Below are 5994 nucleotides of genomic sequence, written 5' to 3'. Positions count from 1 at the left end.
TCAATCTTCAATCCTCAATACTCAATCTTCAATCCTCAGTCATCAATCCTCAATCCTCAATCCTCAATCCTCAATCCTCAATCGTCAATCTTCAATCATCAATACTCAATCTTCAATCCTCAATCCTCAATCCTCAATCCTCAATCCTCATTCTTCAATCCTCAATACCCAATCCTCAACCTTCAATCCTCAATCCTCAATCCTCAATCCTCAATCCTCAATCCTCAATCCTCAATCTTCAATCCTCAGTCCCAAATCCTCAATCTTCAATACTCACTCCTCAATCCTCAATCTTCAATCCTCAATACTCAGTCTTCAATCCTCAATCCTTAATCCTCAATCCTCAATCCTCAATCCTCATTCGTCAATCCTCAATACTCAATCCTCAATCTTCAATCCTCAATCCTCAATACTCAATCCTCAATCCTCAATCCTCAATCCTCAATCTTCAATCCTCAATACTCTATCTTCAATCCTCAATCCTCAATCCTCAATCCTCAATCCTCAATCCTCAATCTTAATCTTCAATCCTCAGCACTCAATCTTCAATCCTCAATCCTCAATCCTCAATCCTCAATCCTCAATCCTCAATCTTCAATCCTCAATACGCAATCCCCGATCTTCAATCCTCAATCCTCAATCCTCAATCCTCAATCCTCAATCCTCAATCTTAATCTTCAATCCTCAGTACGCAATCTTCAATCCTCAATCCTCAATCCTCAATCCTCAATCCTCAACCCTCAATCTTCAATACTCAATACTCAATCTTCAATCCTCAATCCTCAATCCTCAATCCTCAATCCTCAATCGTCAATCTTCAATCCTCAATACTCAATCGTCAATACTCAATCCTCAATACTCAATCCTCAATCCTCAATCGTCAATCTTCAATCCTCAATACCCAATCTTCAATCCTCAATCCTCAATACTCAATACTCAATCGTCAATCTTCAATCCTCAATACCCAATCCTCAATCTTCAATCCTCAATCCTCAATCCTCAATCCTCAATCCTCAATATTCAATCCTCAATACTCAATCCTCAATCCTCAATCCTCAATCTTCAATCCTCAATACTCAATCTTCAATCCTCAATCCTTAATCCTCAAACCACAATACTCAATCGTCAATCTTCAATCCACAATACTCAATCTTCAATCCTCAATCCTCAATCCTCAATCCTCAGTCCTCATTCTTCAATCCTCAATACCCAATCCTCAATCTTCAATCCTCAATCCTCAATTCTCAATCCTCAATCCTCAATCCTCAATCCTCAATCTTCAATCCTCAGTCCCAAATCCTCAATCTTCAATACTCACTCCTCAAACCTCAATCTTCAATCCTCAATACTCAGTCTTCAATCCTCAATCCTCAATCCTCAATCCTCAATCCTCAATCCTCATTCGTCAATCCTCAATACTCAATCCTCAATCTTCAATCCTCAATCCTCAATACTCAATCCTCAATCCTCAATCCTCAATCCTCAATCTTCAATCCTCAATACTCAAACTTCAATCCTCAATCCTCAATCCTCAATCCTCAATCCTCAATCCTCAATCCTCAATCTTAATCTTCAATCCTCAGCACTCAATCTTCAATCCTCAATCCTCAATCCTCAATCCTCAATCCTCAATCTTCAATCCTCAATACGCAATCCTCGATCTTCAATCCTCAATCCTCAATCCTCAATCCTCAATCCTCAATCCTCAATCTTAATCTTCAATCCTCAGTACGCAATCTTCAATCCTCAATCCTCAATCCTCAATCCTCAATCCTCAATCTTCAATACTCAATACTCAATCTTCAATCCTCAATCCTCAATCCTCAATCCTCAATCCTCAATCGTCAATCTTCAATCCTCAATACTCAATCGTCAATACTCAATCCTCAATACTCAATCCTCAATCCTCAATCGTCAATCTTCAATCCTCAATACCCAATCTTCAATCCTCAATCCTCAATCCTCAATACTCAATACTCAATCGTCAATCCTCAATCCTCAATCCTCAATCCTCAATCTTCAATCCCCAGTACTCAATCTTCAAACCTCAATCCTCAGTCCTCAAACCTCAATTCTGAATCCTCAATTCTGGATCCTCAATCTTCAGCCCTCAGTCCTCAACAATCAGTTGTCAATCCTCAATCCGCAATAGAATATCCTCAATTCACAGTTTTCAATACTCAATACTCAATCTGCAATATTCAAATCTCTATCCACAAACATCAATTCTCATCACTCAACCCTGAACTCTCAGTCCTCAGTGTTCAATCCTCAATCTTCAATTCTCAATCTTCAATCCTCAATACTGAATCTTCAATACTCAATCCCCAATACTCAATCCTCAATCCTCAATCCTCAATTCTCAATCCCCAGTCCTCATTCTCCAATCCTCAATCCTCAATCCTCAATCCTCAATCCTCAATCCTCAATTTTCAATCCTCAATCTTCAATACCCAATATTCAATATTCAATCCTCCATCCTCAATCCTCAATCGTCAGTCTTCAATCCTCCATACTCAATCTTCAATCCTCAGGCCTCAATCCTCAATCCTCAATCCTCAAACTTCAATCCTCAATACTCAATTTGCAATCTTCAATCCTCAATCCTCAATCCTCAATCCTCATTCTTCAATCCTCAATCCTCAATCCTCAATCCTCAATCCTCAATTTTCAATCCTCAATACTCAATCTTCAATCCTCAATCCTCAATCCTCAACCCTCAATCGTCAGTCTTCAATCCTCAATATTCAATCTTCAATCCTCAATCCTCAATCCTCAATCCTCAAACCTCAATCTTCAATCCTCAATACTCAGTCTTCAATCCTCAATACTCAATCCTCAATCCTCAATCCTCAATCCTCATTCGTCAATCCTCAATACTCAATCCTCAATCTTCAATCCTCAATCCTCAATACTCAATCCTCAATCCTCAATCCTCAATCCTCAATCTTCAATCCTCAATACTCAAACTTCAATCCTCAATCCTCAATCCTCAATCCTCAATCCTCAATCCTCAATCCTCAATCTTAATCTTCAATCCTCAGCACTCAATCTTCAATCCTCAATCCTCAATCCTCAATCCTCAATCCTCAATCTTCAATCCTCAATACGCAATCCTCGATCTTCAATCCTCAATCCTCAATCCTCAATCCTCAATCCTCAATCCTCAATCTTAATCTTCAATCCTCAGTACGCAATCTTCAATCCTCAATCCTCAATCCTCAATCCTCAATCCTCAATCTTCAATACTCAATACTCAATCTTCAATCCTCAATCCTCAATCCTCAATCCTCAATCCTCAATCGTCAATCTTCAATCCTCAATACTCAATCGTCAATACTCAATCCTCAATACTCAATCCTCAATCCTCAATCGTCAATCTTCAATCCTCAATACCCAATCTTCAATCCTCAATCCTCAATACTCAATACTCAATCGTCAATCCTCAATCCTCAATCCTCAATCCTCAATCTTCAATCCCCAATACTCAATCTTCAAACCTCAATCCTCAGTCCTCAAACCTCAATTCTGAATCCTCAATTCTGGATCCTCAATCTTCAGCCCTCAGTCCTCAACAATCAGTTGTCAATCCTCAATCCGCAATAGAATATCCTCAATTCACAGTTTTCAATACTCAATACTCAATCTGCAATATTCAAATCTCTATCCACAAACATCAATTCTCATCACTCAACCCTGAACTCTCAGTCCTCAGTGTTCAATCCTCAATCTTCAATTCTCAATCTTCAATCCTCAATACTGAATCTTCAATACTCAATCCCCAATACTCAATCCTCAATCCTCAATCCTCAATTCTCAATCCCCAGTCCTCATTCTCCAATCCTCAATCCTCAATCCTCAATCCTCAATCCTCAATCCTCAATTTTCAATCCTCAATCTTCAATACCCAATATTCAATATTCAATCCTCCATCCTCAATCCTCAATCGTCAGTCTTCAATCCTCCATACTCAATCTTCAATCCTCAGGCCTCAATCCTCAATCCTCAATCCTCAAACTTCAATCCTCAATACTCAATTTGCAATCTTCAATCCTCAATCCTCAATCCTCAATCCTCATTCTTCAATCCTCAATCCTCAATCCTCAATCCTCAATCCTCAATTTTCAATCCTCAATACTCAATCTTCAATCCTCAATCCTCAATCCTCAATCCTCAACCCTCAATCGTCAGTCTTCAATCCTCAATATTCAATCTTCAATCCTCAATCCTCAATCCTCAATCCTCAATCCGCAATCTTCAATCCTCAATACTCAATCTGCAATCTTCAATCCTCAATCCTCAATCTTCAATCCTCATTCTTCAATCCCCAATCCTCAATCCTCAATCCTCAATCCTCAATTTTCAATCCTCAATACTCAATCTTCAATCCTCAATCCGCAATCCTCAACCCTCAATCGTCAGTCTTCAATCCTCAATATTCAATCTTCAATCCTCAATCCTCAATCCTCAATCCTCAATCCGCAATCTTCAATCCTCAATACTCAATCTGCAATCTTCAATCCTCAATCCTCAATCTTCAATCCTCATTCTCCAATCCTCAATCCTCAGTCCTCAAACCTCAATACTCAATCCTCAGTCCTCAATCGTCAATCTTCAATCCTCAATACCCAATCTTCAATCCTCAATCCTCAATACTCAATACTCAATCGTCAATCTTCAATCCTCAATACCCAATCCTCAATCTTCAATCCTCAATCCTCAATCCTCAATCCTCAATCCTCAATCCTCAATCCTCAATCCTCAATATTCAATCCTCAATCCTCAATCCTCAATCCTCAATCCTCAATCTTCAACCCTCATTACTCAATCTTCAATCCTCAGTCCTCAATCCTCAATCCTCAATCCTCATTTTTCAATCCTCAACACCCAATACTCAATCTTCAATCCTCAATCCTCAATCCTCAATTCTCAAACGTCAATCCTTAATCCTCAATCCTCAGTCCTCAATCTTCAATCCTCAATACTCAATCTGCAATCCTCAATCCTCAGTCCTCACTCCTCAATCCTCATTCTTCAATCCTCAATACCGAATCCTCAACCTTCAATCCTCAACCCACAATCCTCAATTCTCAATCCTCAATCCTGAATCCTCAGACATCAAACATCAATACTCGAACCCCTGTCCTCGTCCTCAATCCACAACCCTCAATCCTCAATCCTCAATCCTCAATCCTCATTCTTCAATCCTCAACACCCAATCCTCAATCTTCAATCCTCAATCTTCAATCCTCAATTCTCAATCCTCAATCCTCAATCCTCAGACCTCAAACATCAATACTCTACCCTCAGTCCTCGTCCTCAATCCACAACACTCAATCCTCGATCCTCAATCTTCAATCATCAATATTCAATCTTCAATCCTCAATCCTCAATCCTCAATACTCAATCCTCAATCCTCAATGTTCTATCCTGAATACGCAATCCTCAATCTTCAATCCTCAATCCTCATTCCTCAATCCTCTATCCTCAATCCTCAATCTTAATCTGTAACCCTCAGTACGCAATCTTCAATCCTCAAACCTCTATCCTCAATCCACAATCCTCAATCTTCAATACACAATACTCAATCTTCAACCCTCCATCCTCAATCCTCAATCCTCAATCCTCAATCCTCAATCCTCAATCCTCAATCCTCAATGTTCAATCCTCAATCTTCAATCCTGAATTCTCAATCTTCAATCCTCAATCCTCAACCCTCAATCCTCAATCCTCATTTTTCAATCCTCAACACCCAATACTCAATCTTCAATCCTCAATCCTCAATCATCAACCCTCAATTCTCAATCGTCAAACCTCAATCCTCAATCCTCAGTCCTCAATCTTCAATCCTCAATACTCAATCTGCTATCCTCAATCCTCAGTCCTCACTCCTCAATCCTCATTCTTCAATCCTCAATACCGAATCCTCAATCTTCAATCCTCAACCCACAATCCTCAATTCTCAATCCTCAATCCTGAATCCTCAGACTTCAA

Source organism: Calliopsis andreniformis, unplaced genomic scaffold, assembly GCF_051401765.1.
Source record: "Calliopsis andreniformis isolate RMS-2024a unplaced genomic scaffold, iyCalAndr_principal scaffold0046, whole genome shotgun sequence".
Taxonomy (NCBI): domain Eukaryota; kingdom Metazoa; phylum Arthropoda; class Insecta; order Hymenoptera; family Andrenidae; genus Calliopsis; species Calliopsis andreniformis.
This window is presented reverse-complemented; position numbering follows the sequence as displayed.